General features: G+C 41.4%; 1 long non-coding RNA gene across 1 annotated transcript in view; it reads right to left on the reverse strand.

Moving 5' to 3' along the window:
• The window catches only part of LOC148883864 (uncharacterized), a 48,275-nt gene extending 33,604 nt beyond the window's left edge, over window positions 1–14,671 (reverse strand). The window contains exons 1-2 of the long non-coding RNA XR_016118480.1: window positions 14,572–14,671; window positions 13,493–13,585 (exon numbers count right to left, since the gene is read on the reverse strand). This is a non-coding gene — a long non-coding RNA (uncharacterized LOC148883864). The remainder of the gene's footprint in view (window positions 1–13,492; window positions 13,586–14,571) is intronic.
• Between the last annotated feature and the right edge of the window lie 895 nt (window positions 14,672–15,566).

Here is a 15,566-nt window from a genome sequence, read left to right on the forward strand (position 1 = left end):
AATTGCAAAACAGCAGGTAGACAATTAACACACTACATGTATTTCCAAAACGGGGGTCGACACACCGTCCACCGAGTGATGGGACTGCACAGCGTCTTCATTGTGCAGCATCGCGGTCCCGGTCCGAAGTGGAGAGTCACTTGTGAATCCGGGTCACGGCACCAATGTGACGGGTGTCACAACAGTGACTGTCTTCATCTCCACGATGCTGCTGTATTAATGAAGACGAGACGCGTGGATGTGTCTTTTTATTTCTTTTATTTCTGCAACACAGTATGGCAGAAGGGATGGGTGAAGTCGCATGGGTTTCGTCTTGTGATTAACCTGAATCTCCTCGAGATTGTTCTCAAATGCAAAACATTGTAGATAACAAAACAGAATTAACAACGTGTGATCGTATAGTGGTTATTTACAGAAAAAGAGAATACAACACAAGTTCACTGTTATTTACAAGATGTCCCTGAACGCATCATGGGCGGAGACTCAGCAGAACACGCGGTGCGCTTGTAATGGCTTGCGCACAGTTCAACCAGCCACGGACACTCACGGGCAAATGAGACACGACACAAGAAACTAAATATTGTTCAATAAAAACGAAATGAAACAATTATTACCTGCAACACAGTATGGCAGAAGGGATGGGTGAAGTCGCATGGGTTTCGTCTTGTGATTAACTGCGCAATAGAAAAGCACTATGAAGCTAAGTTCCACTCGACAAAACGTGAAGTAAATAATGACACAAAAAGTAATCTGGACTCGAATGAATAAGGGAACTAATTAGATAACACTAGACAGTAAAAAAGGGGAAACAAAATAAGATATTGTCATGAAAATGCGCGTTAATCAAGACCAACAGAAAATTGCAACTCACCCTGAATCTCCTCGAGATTGTTCTGGAAACTATGGGCGGGACATAGTGCCACACTGTGCGCCGTTGCGTCACTTCCTTCATAATTTAATAATCTAAGCGCACAACTCCGTTACACATGTATAGAACACCAAACGGTGCGTGTGGTCTCATCCTCCCATCCTGTTTGGGGTTGGGGGTGGGAATGGCGTTGCTTCCTTTGGCTCGGGACCCTCTGTTGTGACTACATTATAAGGCCCGAGTCGGATGCCGCCTCACCGCGGACACCCCTCGGAAGGCAGGCGAAGTCCGAGTGAAGACAGTGAGAGAATCACTTGCGGATTCGAATGACTTAAAGACTTGACACAAAAGGCCTCTATGAAAGCTGCCATTTTGTTGTTCTGCGGAAGCGACAAAGACGTGCATAGAAATATCGGGACGTTACAACCTAAACCCTAATATTACTGTATTTTCCGGTGTATAAGGCGCAGTGGAGTAAAAGGCGCACCCCCATTAAATGGTGTATTTTCAAATGTTTTCCATATATAATGCACACCGAACTATAAGGTGCACCTTCAATGAATGAAAAACGTTTTCCAAATATAATATAGAAATATCTAAGTCTTCCGAGTATAAGGCATAGCACATTACAAGGTACTACAGTAGAGGCGGGGGTGATGCACTACCTTTTCAGCGGGAATGGCAATGAATGAGTAACTATGTTTTCATTAATTAATTAATTAATTAATTAATATAATGCCAGGGCGTTACATCAAAAAATGAAGCAAAACCTACGTGATGCTGTAGCTAACATGATGACCCACGATGTGGATGTTATATAACAAGGACAAGGCAGAATCTATTGTTTGCCCATTTAAACATAAAAGCTAAAAAGTGCTAATTGTATCTTTTAATAGCATAGTTTCGTGTACCGTATTTTCCGGTGTATAAGGCGCACCGGAATATAATGAATGGTGTATTTGCAAACCTTTTCCATATATAAGGTGCACCTTCAATGCATGAAAAATAGTTTTCCAAATATATGAATCTATAAAAGTTTTCTAAATATAAGGCAGACCACATTATAAGGCGCTACAGTAGAGGGCGGGGTCACCCACGACTTCGTCTACAGGGCCAAATGGAGTCAGTAGCTGCTGACAGTCATTACGAGACCTGTTGTGGCTAAATATTGCTTCACATATAAGGCACAGGGTCATCTTTTGAAGAAGATCAAGGCTTTTGGGTCCGCCTTATACACCAGAAAATACAGTATATTTCCTGGCAATTCCGTGCTTCCGGTACAATGTGAATGCTATAATTTCTGTTTGATTGGATTTCCACTTCCATGTGCATAATATCACCATTGGGACCATATTATGGTCAACCATTGCCGTTGAGAGCGATTCTTGCACCTGATGCCCTTTTGCGGGATAAATAAAAATGAGATGGAGGCTCACATTCCGCCCTCGGGCCTTCGGTTTGACACCTGCAATCTATTCGATTAGTTCTCCTTTAAGGAAAAATACTTGCACAGCAATGCACCGTGACAAAGTACACACACACATCCACACACAAAGGAGACTACGGCTCACAGGGGGAAAAACCTGGAATGAATTTCTCAGTGTTTACCCAAAATATACAGAACCTAGGCTGCCTCCGTCCGAGCCGAGCGCCGACAAATCCGCCAACCGCTTATCAAATTAAACCGCCATTAGCAGCGTAAACACACGAGCTGGGCGCATAGGCTCACAAACAGATCCGAGCGCCTCGCACATGTTCGCACAAAAGCCCTCCTTCCTGCTCGTAATCCCCCGGTTCTTTGGTGACCCGCTTTGGTCGTCTGTCAGCGCCTGTCGCCGCACGCGTTCCGAAGTGTGCGGTGAATTGCAGGAGTGAGGAAAAACTAATTGTACTCTGGGTTCAATACTACACAGACTGATAGTTTCTCTGCATGTGACAACGCGTCTCTCTCCTCAACATATTGCAGACAAAATGTCACATGATATGATTTGCCAACGTTGTGAGCAGATAACAAAAATATGCAATGTTGGCCAATGAGAATTGAAATGTGTGACATCATGGCCAAGTTCTTCCATACACGCTTGTTAAATCATTCACTGCCATTCCCGAATTCATATAAAGCACCGGTCAGACCTCTGGCAATGTTTTTCCCTTCCACGAGGGGGCATGGTTTGCCTTTTGTACATGTTAAGTGCTTTAATACAGCTTCAGCTGTATTAAAGCGCTATATAAATCAATATGTATGTGTTGTATTGTATTTTGTACAGCTGCCCACATTTCAAGCTCAGATAACTCCAAATCCGTATAACTTGGGAATTAACTCTTTTTTTCCTGATGAATGAAGAGACTCTAAGGTTTCTTGCGCTGCATTGACTGTTTATGTAGTCCTAAAACTCAATATTCTGAGAGGCCTGGATTTTGAGTGAAAATGACAAAGACCCTGGCAATGGAGTGGACACATTTTTGCACATCGTCTCGCAGTGAATGAGTTATTGTGCAGGTAATTGAAAGTCAGGCAGATGGTGGAGGCAAGGGGAGATTTATCTCATAGCGGCAACTAACGTAAACCGGCAAAGTGAGATAAAAAAAAAAATGATTTTTTTTTCTTGCTTTTTCTTCCCCGAGGAAGCGCCTGACTGACCAGTCCATCAATGTAAAGCAGTCATCATGCTAACAGAACGACATGGCTGAATAAATCTCCTTTATGACCCGTGTCCCACGTTATGGGAAGTGGTTTAAGGATGCTAAATTTATTAATTACATTGACAGGGGAGGAAAAAGTGGCCACACAGGAGGGACGATCCCAATACTGACTGACAAAAGGGAGTCCAAGATGGCGTCAGAGAAGGCCGAGTAGTAGACCGGGTGCTCTCATGAGCCTTGCTTGATTTGTTGTTTTTTTTGTTTAGTCACTTTGTGTTGTTTTATGTCATGTGGAATGGATATGGATTGTTTTCCAGCATTTTTGGCCATGATATTCAAAGAAGAGACAGTGCTGAGCGATTGCGCCTTTTCGGCAGCACGGATATGCCAGCACTGTTTTTGATTGGGAGGAGTGTCGGTGCAAATTGACTGTAATTGCTGGACAGCTCTGGGGCGATTGTGCTGTTTTTGCGCCTGTAATGGGCAGCATTACAGCGTCACATGTTGGCGTATGTACTAGAATTGTCGCGGCTTGGAATTGAAGCGGATTTACGTGGGACAGGAGATGTAAGACAATCTCTTTTCGTCAATGGATGCTACCGCTGCGTGTTTGCTTTCAATATTTAGCTTGTAGCAGATGTGCACATTTCACCATGACGTCCCTGATCCACTGGCGAAAGAGACACTTGGATCCTCTCCTCTTTCATCTAGAAGTACTTCATACAACAAAGGTGCAGCAAGTGCTTAAGATTGTCTTTGTGATGTCATATTTTGTTTTTTGTTCTTTTGACTTCAAGATGGCGCCGTGAGAGTGGCTGCTTTTACAGCAGTTCCTGTGTTTCGTTTTTCTACTTCTTCCTTTCCTCTTCCTTCCATCACTTTGCTGCTGTAAAATGTAAATTTCTCTACTGCGAGACTAATAAAGGCTAATCAAATCCAACCAGAGCTCCAGGAAAACACTCCAATTACGCAACCTCTCCGCGCTACGGTTTGTAACCGTGTGACCCACACTGGTGGGTCAGTATCTGACTCCCTGGACTGGATTGCACTTGGATACCTCGGCCAACGCCGCTTCCACTGGAGATATTCCAGGCAAGCTGAACACGATTGTTCATAAGAATCTATTTTCAGTGTTTGTGTGTCTTCCTGGTATGCGTGTCGGAGCGCATTCTCGCCTGAAACTTATCCAAACAGAAACCCGACTGTCCCGTTCCCAAATTCCAGCCCGCGCGTCTCCTTTAGTTTTTTTTTTAATCAATCCAAGTGGGGGCTTTTTTTCCCAGCTTTTTACAGGAACAACCAGTCGTGAAATGTATTTTGTTTTTCTACTTCCATTCCTTTCATCACTTTGCTGCTGTGAAATGTAAATTTCTCCACTGTGAGACTAATAAAGGCATATCCAATCCAATCCAAAATGGTTGATTTCAGATGGCGGCGCGTGAATGTTTTCAGTTAGCTTTATTGATCCGTGGTCCCCATCCCCACCGCCCCTGCAAGAAACCTCGGCTTGGACGGATTCACACCTCTTGACATTTGGGAGACACCTTGAATGCCAGATGGCCGGGGAGCCCTGCCGTGGCCAAAAAAAAGACGGCGGTTTTCTAGTGTGACCTCTTGATGCGTATTTAATGGAGTCGGTGTTGTGAAAAATGTCATTATAGCATATAATGCACCTCCGAAGTTGAAAATAAGCAAAACAACTTTCACAATAGCTCAGCGCTGTATTTTCTGATTTTGCGTGGACAGTTTGCTCACACGGAGCAGTGGGGGTAGGATTAAAATGGCTTCAAGGGTCAATTTATTTGCCACTAGGTGACCAGTCGAAAGAGGAATGTGGAACATTTTAGTGTCTGGAAGCCTCATCCTAGTGTTCTTCATTATTTTGTTTAGATTTCCAACACGCACGTTCCCCTCAGGGACAAAAAAGCGGCGAGGTCCTTCTCTTCCCACAACTGCCCTGGCGACCGCTCGGCTGTCAATCACTTCCACATCACATGAGGCCTGTTGGCATCCCTCGCGCACGCACTCGGTTGTGAGGGTGTTTCTAATTTTTGTTCATATTTATCCAGCCTCCCACCCGGACTCTCAATGCAGTGATGTTGAAGCCGCAAACTCAAGATGAACTGCCTCTCAAGACTAGAAGGAAACTTTTGCCGCGGATTTGCACTTTTTGCATAAAAAAAGTAATCATATCAAATTGTCACAAAATTAAGCATATATAATTCTATTCCATCATCCACTTTTTAATACATAATAAATATTGTCATATTGTCATATTGTTTTGGAGTAGAAGTCGACCACTGTTATTTCCACTGTTATTTCACTTGCAAGTACTTTTCCAGTGTATAAGGGGCACCCAAGAGCTTTGATTTTAGTCAGAAGATGACGCCGGGCCTCTTCTGTAGCGCCTTATAATATGGTGGGCCTTATATTTGGAAAACTTTTATCTATTTATATGTTATATTTGGGAAACTTCTTTCATTCATTGAAGCTATGCCTTATAGTCCGGTGCGCCTTTAAGATGGAAAACGTTGGAACATACACCATTCATTGTGGGTGCGCCTTATACTCTGGTCTTATACATAGGAACATACAGCATATGAAACTATGCTATTGAAAGATACATTTATCACTTTTGGTTTTATATTGAAATGGGCAAAAAAGATTCTGCCTTGTCCTTTAAATAAAATAAACATTGTGAGTCATCATATTAGCGACACCATCGCAAAGATTTGGTTTCATTTTTCGATGTAACGATCAGGCATTATATAAATAAATATATAAATAAATAAATACATAATTAAAGAAATACATAAATTAATAAAAGCACATTAACTAATTCACTGCCATTCCCGAATGTATTCAGGAATCGAAAAGTGTGACGAGGAATGCCATTCTCAAATTTGTTGGGGTTTTCGTTTTTCTTACGGGGGGTGCCGATAAAGCACTGGTCAGACCTCTGGCAATGTTTTTCCCTTCCACGAGGGGGCAGCATTTGCTTTTTGTCCATGTTAAGTGCTTTGTTACAGCTTCAGCTGTTGTTAAAGTGCGATATAAATTAATCTGCATGTATTGTATTTTGTACAGCCGCCCACATTTCAAGACCCATAACTTAGTAATTAACTCTTTTTTTCTGATGAAAGAAGAGAGTGTAAGGTTTCTTACACTGAATTAAATGTTTATGTAATCCTAAAATTCAATATTCTGTGGGGTCCTGCAAATTGAGTGAAAATGACAAAAACCCTGGCACTAGAGTGAACACATTTTTGCACGTCTGGCAGTGAATGAGTTAAATAACATCAACATCAAATTAAATACATCGTCACATAGATTTTGTTTGACTTTCTGATGTAATGACCTGGCATTATTAAAAAAAAAATTTAACACTCACTCCACAATCTTTTCCAACTGGCTAAGTCGCATTTATGTAGTACGATGTCCTTTTTTTTAATACTGGAGTTGACTTGAGAACTGGTACATTTCGGAAATCCATACATATGCGTACGAAACTTGTCAATACATATCATGTGTTTCTTTCCACGCAAGCGCACACAAACTAGAGGCTGAAACCGCCATGGCGCGCGCGCTCCATCATTACGCCAATAAGAGTTCACATTAATCTCGACGCACTATTAGCGCTGTACCGCAGAGGCTCCCAGGGTAGAAATAGCAGTCGTTCGGCTGGCTACGACGCCGGGCGGCACCTTGCGAGGAGGCGCTTCAAAAGTGTTGGTGTACAAACTGCCTGATGGCCAACACATGCCTGCAGGCACGAAACCAGAGCGTGTTTGGCCAAGACTTATTAAAAACGGGTATTTTTCTGCTCATACATCAACTAATTTGGATCGTTACGACCCGCCAGACAGTTTTGTCGTTTATTCAATGTCACATAAGATTTGATTTCGAAAAGCCATATGGAGTATTGGAAAAAAAAACAACTATAAGTGACAATTATGGTATCTTCAATTGAAATGCAGTGAGTTTATGCTAAAATAAATATAGTACCATAAAAATACTTGTAAATTGAGTCAGAAGCTGCAAAATGTCTTCTTGTGGCACACAAAGTGGCCTCATCGAACTAGTTTGGTATACCTTCGTACACGCCTTCTGACAGCTTCAAGAAAGCACCAAGGACCGATCCCACGCGAATAGCTCCAAACGTGGCGAAAACAGGAAGGGGGGCTGGGGAAGCCCTTGTCCGTCTGGACGGGAAATGGGCCGCTTTAAACTTTGACCCCGGTCCACTATGCACCTTTATTTTTTTCTTAGAACAGGTTCTTTGGGCTAGACACAGATGGTCATCATGCAAGCTGATGCAGGTGCTCTGCCCCCAGGTGGAGAAAGCGAGTCAAGTCCCAGAGAAGGGGGGGGGGGGGTCGTAAGCTTGCATTGGTGGTCAGGTAACAAACTTTCTGGGTCGTGTCTACTTTGATAGGCTGGGATGGGTTCTTGGCGAGACAAAACCACAAGGAATGTTTTATCCGCCGATAGGCCGCAATAAAAGTAAGTAAGCGGCGTAGTCTCAGTAAAAACAAATCCCAATTTCTCCACGGTGTGGTTAAACTATGACAAATTTAACTGGAGTAATCGCACAGTTGATAAATCCAAGAAGGAAAAAGACGACAATGGCGGCTATCTTTCTACTTTTGACATCCGTATCGGGTCTTTACAAGTATAAGATCAGCTTTGTTAGAGGGACAAAAATGGCCGCCTTTTATATTTTATCCGTGTTACCAAGCATGCATTATCTATCTGTATCTAGCTAGCTATTTATTAGCGAACTCGTTTTCTATCTATTTGAGTTACTTTCGGGTTGAAAAATATACACAAGTTTTCCAAATATAAGGCACACCACATTATAAGGCTTGCTACATTAGCTCTATCTATTAGCTATATATTAGTTCTGGCTAGCTATCTATTAGCTATCTAGCTGGCTTTCTGTCTATTTGAGTTACTTCCAGGTTGAGTGAACAATGGCGCGTGTGGCTGCCGCTGCTCACCAAACAGAAAAACTTATCCTGGGACTGTAAAGTGACCTTGAGAGTTTTGAAAAGTGCTTATAAATTAAATGTATTATTATTATTATCATTATTATCGTTATCATCATTATTATCAATATTATTATGATTATGATTATTATTATTAAAAGAAGATTGCCTCAGCACTCTTCCCGGAACAGCAACTCGGATATTGTTCCCTTGAAAATGGTTTGCCCTCCTTTCAACATTTTTTTTTCCAGAGCGGACCGCAAATGCTGAGCGAAAGGGGGGGGGGGGGGGCGAGAACGTGGCGTGGCAGGGGCCTCCCCCGCCTTGAGCGTCGGGGGCCAGGGGTCACTTCTGGAGACTCTCCCCTAAAGGCAGGTCGGCTATGAGCGGGTAATAATAAACGCAAAAAAGTTTCTGGGCCAGTGAGTCTGCCTTCGGGAAGTTTTTGACGAATTGATATGATGAAAAAAAAAAATTGGTGCATTGTTTAAGCTTGGACAATCGCAAGTCTTACATCGCTGATTACAACCAAAATAATAATAATAATAATAATAATACATTTAATGTCAAGCGCCTTTCAAAACACCCAAGGACACTTTACAATAAAATGGCAACTTCTCTGACTTTTACAATATTGGTTCTTAAAATATTTCAGTGGCTTCTCACTAAGATATATTTCCTCGCATATTTCATGCTGCCAAGTCAGATTGGCTTTGGGGCGGAAAATTAAAAATACCAATAACTAACAAACGTCAGTCCGTAGCCAAATTTTGCTTTGCTTTTTAGGATCACAAATCTCTCATAAATGGGTGAATTATATCAAGAATAACAACAATGAATAAATGAAGCAAAGCTGATCGCATAACACGCAGATTTCGGCCCAGCCTAAATAAATCCATCCCAGACATTTCATCTTAGCCTTCGCCGTGTTTGTTTTTGTGTTTACGGAAGAAAGTCAGGTGTCCCAGGAGACAACACGGGGAAAGGTCAAACCGCGCGACCCCCCCGGAAAGACTCGGCAAACATAATTCAATTCTAATTTGTTATAGAAGGGATGCCATTTACGATTATCGCCGGGAATGTCGGTTTCCCTCAAGGCTTGAATCCACACAGGCATTTCATATGAGCGCTGCGCTATCACGAAACTTTCATTAGCACCTCCAATTCACAGCCCCGCTTTGTTGAGGGGAAAAGTCGATGCTGTTGGGCATTCTGCGTTCTGGATGGATGCATGGCTTGAGGAGCCCGCGATGAAAAGAAAGGAACTGCCGCAGCTTGGAATTGAAGCAGATTTACATGGGGCATGAGATGTGATGCATTCCCTTTTCGTCAATGGATGCTACAGCTTTGTGTTTGCTTTCGACATTTAGCTTGTAGCAGGCGGGCAGATTTGACCAGGACTTCCTTGATCCACTGGTGAAAAGGACACTTTGATCCTCTCCTTTTTCATCTCGAACGGCTCCATACAACAAAGAGGATGGAGAAAAGTGCATCCTCAGTGCAGAAAAGATTAAATGAGTGTCTGTGTCTTTTGTATTGTGTCACATTTTTTAATTACTTTTTTTTGTTTTGTTTTGATTTTAAGATGGCGCCACAAGAGCTGCCTTTACAGCAGCTCTTATATTTTGTTTTTCTACCTCTTCCTTTCCTTTCCTCTTACTTTCATTACTTTGATGCGGTGAAATATACATTTCTCCACTGTGAGAGTAATAAAGGCTGATCTAATCTAATTAATTCCCAGCAAATTCAATTTCAGATGTTCTTGTAGGCTTTTTCAGACATTTCTGCTCCCTAGCATAAGCCTTTTAAGACCACGATATGTCAATCAAACTAAATCTGTATCTAGTTGCATCTGTGATCCTCGCTTTAATTTATTCACATATTGGTTCACATTACAACACGGAGGTTGAAAAAAGAAACTAATTTAACAACCAGAGGATTACAAAGCACAGATATCCATTTTTAAACGTAGGGAGGAGTGAGCGGAAAATAGATAAAATCCAGATACCTGAAACACCAGGAATTTACACGCACACACCGTGACGCGCCAATCTCTTTTCTCGACCACAATGCATGTGAAAGCTTTGTTTTGAAATGTGGGTTAACACCGTATAATGGGCACACATCTACACCCAAAAAGATGTAAACACCGGAGACCGAGCTCTTCAACGCAGAGGATGGAGACAACAAAGCCTGGTGCTGAAAGGTTGTTAATCTGTGATGGATCTTTGGCTCTACGGCACGGCGGTGATGGTGTCGGTCGGGAATGTTGCCGCTTGCCTGCATGAGGGGAACATGTGTTGCTTAGTGCGCTATGTGGTCCGTGCACTCATTAGTGCAAGCTTCGGCGCAGACTAGCTCCAGTTACAGTAGTAAACACCACCTTTGAAGTTTTAGTGGAGGCCCGAACAGCCGAGCGGACCCAAGAATGAAAACAGTGACAAAAGGTGGGGGGAATTATCGAGAAAAAAAATCCAAGAGGACAATCGGGTCACGTGACCAAAAGGTTGTCAAAGCTAATGATGCGCAACATGTAAATTTCTCCACTGCGAGACTAATAAAGGCAAATCCATTCATCCATCCATCCATCCATATGCACCTGTCTACAAAACGAAATAGAAACTGCTCTCCATTCTGGTGCAGGTCTAATGTAGGCAAAGTGTAGCATGAAATTTGGCGAAAATATATCCACCCTGCAATTATATTGGAATGATATATTTATTCATTCACTGCCATTCTCAAATTAATTCGGGATATGAAAATATGACGTGGAATATGACATTCATTGTCTTCCAAATGTAAATTTGGATTCAGGTATATTACTCAAAACCCTATTTCAAGTTAATTGTATCCATTTTTTCTTCCATTGTTTTTACAGTTATTTATTTTAGCCAAAGAATTCGGGGGGGGGGGGGGGGGGGACATTTCAACCTTGATTAACTCATTCGCTGGCAACCACGAATTTGGTCGGGAATTAAAAATATGACATTGAGCACCATTCCCGAATTTGTTCAGGTTTTGTTTTTTCTTGTGGGGGTGCTGATAAAGCGCTGGTCAGATCTCTGGCTATTTTTTCCCTTCCACGAAGGAGCAGCATTTGACTTTTGTCAATTTTTACGTTTTGTTCCAGCTTCAGCTGTTGTTAAAGCGCAATATAAATCAATTTGTATGAATTGCATTGTATTTTATACAGCCACCCTCATTTCAAGCTCATACAACTTCAGACCCATGTAACTTAGGAATTAGATATTTTTTTTCTGATAAAAAGAAGAGCGTCTAAATATTTCTTATGCTGCACTGAATGTTTATGCAGTCCTAAAATGCAATATTCTGCGGGTCCTGTAATTTGAGTGACAATGGCAAAAACCCAGGCACTGGAGTGGGCACATTTTTGCACATCGTCTGACAGTGAATAAGTTAAAACGTTTTAAACTGGGAAAATTGTCTCAAGTGCATGCACTTAATTTATTAAATATATTGATTTCCAAAACCTGCTTTTTAACTTGGGGCATGTTCATGAGGCTGGGTGTCTGTGTTGGCAAATCGGCAGGAAGGGGGCGTTGCAATAAACAGATGTGGAGCCTTTATGAGGTCTTTACAACAGGTTCAGCTGTGCCCAGATGTGTATGCATGAATGAGAGAGAGAGAGAGAGAGAGAGAGAGAGAGAGAGAGAGAGAGAGAGAGAGAGAGAGAGAGAGAGAGAGAGAGAGAGAGAGAGAGAGAGAGAGAGAGAGAGAGAGAGAGAGAGAGAGAGAATACAATATGGAAACCGCTCATTAGTGAAACATGGGCAAAATAGGGTGTATGTATATATGCAGGGTGCAAGGGGGAGCTTTTGATTGCTATCTTCAATGTCACTCAAATAGGTTTTTAAATTGTACCCATATTGCATTTTTTCCTCACTTCAGTAGGTGACAGCAAAGCCAAACCATGATTGTAAATTTAAATTTGGCTCATGATACTCAGTTTTTGTTGTTGAAGGCTTGTAACTTTAACCACTCGCAAGTATGGCCATTCATAAGTCAAAATACCACCGTACAAACTCCAACTCCAGCAAGCTAGGACTTTAGAGACATTATGTCTCGAGCTTATGTTTCACTTCCTTTAATTATATTTTATTAATCTCACAAGGGGACAACCATGCGTTTTATTTGTATGGTATAAAAAAACCAGGAAGGTACACGAGCAATTTTATAGCACGAATCACATGAGGACACCGCAAAATTAAAGTTGAATTTTCCTTCTCTTTCGCAATAACGTCCAGCACAAAAATGACTTGTGGACACGCTGACGCCGCACGGATCTTTAGCACCTTCGCTCGTAAATTTATAGAAAAACAAAAGAAGCAGAGACAAAATAAAGGATTTACGATGTAGGAGAGAGGGAAGCCTGGAGATTTTGGACAATATGAAAATAAAAAAGCCGCTGGGCTTGATTGTGGTCGTCACAGGGATGTGGCGGCGCTCCAAAATGGCCGACTTTATTGCTACATCTGAAAAAGCAAGCGAGCGAGCGCGGGGACGTCAACAGATTCAGAGACCATTAGAGGCAAATCTTTTTCCTGACGTGCCCGTGGTGGGCGGAGGTGGCTGGTAAAGGACCCGGGCCCCTTCTCAGAACAACTTCCAAAGACGGCCTTTCTTTGGGTTTCCATAAATCCTTACATCACCAAGCAAGCCTTTTGCTATTAAAGTGACTTTTATAAACATCAAGAGGGAAGTCAGAATTAATGCTATTAAAGGGTAAAACAGAGTCAAACGCAAAAATCATTTAGCACCATTTACATTCAACTATAACAGCCTCGCCCCAATGAAACCGGCGACATTTCCGTCTGTTCGCGGGATTATTTGGCAAGACACTAGCATTTACTACGCACCCGGAAAGCAGTCGGTGGAAATTACATCCTTTTCAGCAATCATCTCATTGTCACAGCCCTTTTTTTAAATACACATAGAAGTGGACTTTATGGGTCTCTAAGAAACTTTGACTGACCTTCTGGAAAGAGGTGTTTCAGGATACAATGTCAATGACAGAGGGGATGTAAAGGCTCCATCCTGACCTCAAGACGTCCGTGATGGGGTAAAGCTACAGGAAGAAGAAAAAAAAAAAAGAGTGCTTAAGTCTCAAATCACAGACTGCATTCTTGGCAAACGGAATGAGGTGATTTTCTCTGTTTACAAAAAAACAATTGTAGAGTTGAATATGTCACTCGGTATTTCATTCTGGACAGTGTTTGATGGGAGCAAATTGCAAGTCAAGCAGCGCGCACGTCTCACCTGCAAATACTAAAAATGTTTTTGAATGCAAACACCATTTATGAAAATCCAGTGGTTTTATGTACCACTGTCGTAGTGTGAGAAAAATAGTTTTCCATTTTTTTTTGTGGGCATCATGGCTGTTTTTGGCCAGCACCGCAGATCAGAGGTTTGGGTTTCATGGATCATAGCAGGGGAGCATTGAAACTGGAGACTATGACAACAAACAGGGCCTCTGTATTTTTAGGTTGCCAGTATAAAATCCGCTTTTCACAGTTTGATGCGGGCAAAGCAAAACACTGCGGTTGTTTAAAAAAAAAAAAAAAAAAGCATTGTTATATTCATGTATGCAGAGACACATTAAGCGGAGCATCTCCATTTCTACATTCACACCAATATTCACATAAATGCTTTACAATAGCAAGATTAAAAGACATTCAGTCAAACCGAACATTACATTTACCAGATCAAGCGCGTGAAAGGGAGCAGGGATTAAATTATTGAGTGGATTAAGACAAGCTAGGCAGGGACGAGAACAATACATCTGACATTCAAAAACTAGAAAATAATTGTATTATTTTTGGCAACAAACTGACTGTAATTCACTCAACCGGAAAAGCAACTAGATGAATTGTTTTGCACCTCATTTATGTTACTTTGTTGCCCTCTAGCGGTTACAATGGGACATTGCAACGTAATATCGCAACCTGGAAGCTACAAGAGCATATAAGATATAAGACGACGTGGAAATGATTTAACTTTCTGTAGCTGCATTTTAGTTAGTGTTGACTTGTCAATAAGAGTACGTTGACTTACTTTTTGAGGACATGTATCAAACTTGCTGCATGTTTGCCATTACAGGTTCGACGTCAGGCTTCCGTCAAGCTTGATGATCTGATCATTTGAGGCTGGTGTGTTGCAACTGAAAGACATGCAAAACATGCAGGATAGCGCCTCTGCTGGTCCTGAGTTTGACACATAAAAAAACATTTAATCGGAGCCTTTAAAAACAGATAAGACTTAAACATGGCATTTGTTTTCAGAATAAACTTTTTTTTAGTAATCTGTGATTCTTAGAAATGTTATTAGCTATACAGCAATGAAAACAACTGGACACCGACTAAATATTTCAGTTTTAACTGCTTTCTTTAAATATCTGATGTAAATCTGATATGAAGTAATGATATACTAAAACATGTCTTCAATGCATCAACTAAGAGGACAACAGAACCTTCCCGACACACAAAAGTATACACATATTCTAAGTTCTATTTATAAGTATGCAAACTAACAGACGTGAAACGTTTAGACTCCCAATTTCTGTCATGCGCTTCATGACAAATGGAAATGCTCACAAGGCACACCCACATAAATCCCCAGCTGTACTATAAGTTTAAGGCCCCTTGAAGATACTTAGAAAGAAAACAGAACAAAAAGTGAAGTTTTTCTCCCTTTCCTACACCCAAAAACGTCCTTCTGTAATACTTGGGTATATGTCAATTCAAAATATGTGTACAATGAAGAATATACATATTAATTAACATTTCTATATGGTTTAAACATGTTTATTAAAAACATCACCTCTGATTCACCCGTGATATGAACCAATATGACCATAGAACAGGAATTAGAACTTACTGCAAGGTCGGAATGTAGTACCCTGTGCTGGCAGCTCAGTACAATACAGCTGAAATGACAAGATGATGAAGGACGTGAACATTCAGAACAGTGTCTTGAAGAGACTCACCTGCCTTTCACGTGCAGTCATCTTGGAGGACAGTGTTTGTTAAGAATTTTTAACATTTGTAAAA

The sequence above is a fragment of the Hippocampus bargibanti genome, linkage group LG19 (assembly GCF_051943395.1).
Source record: "Hippocampus bargibanti isolate YZ-2025 linkage group LG19, ASM5194339v1, whole genome shotgun sequence".
Lineage (NCBI taxonomy): Eukaryota > Metazoa > Chordata > Actinopteri > Syngnathiformes > Syngnathidae > Hippocampus > Hippocampus bargibanti.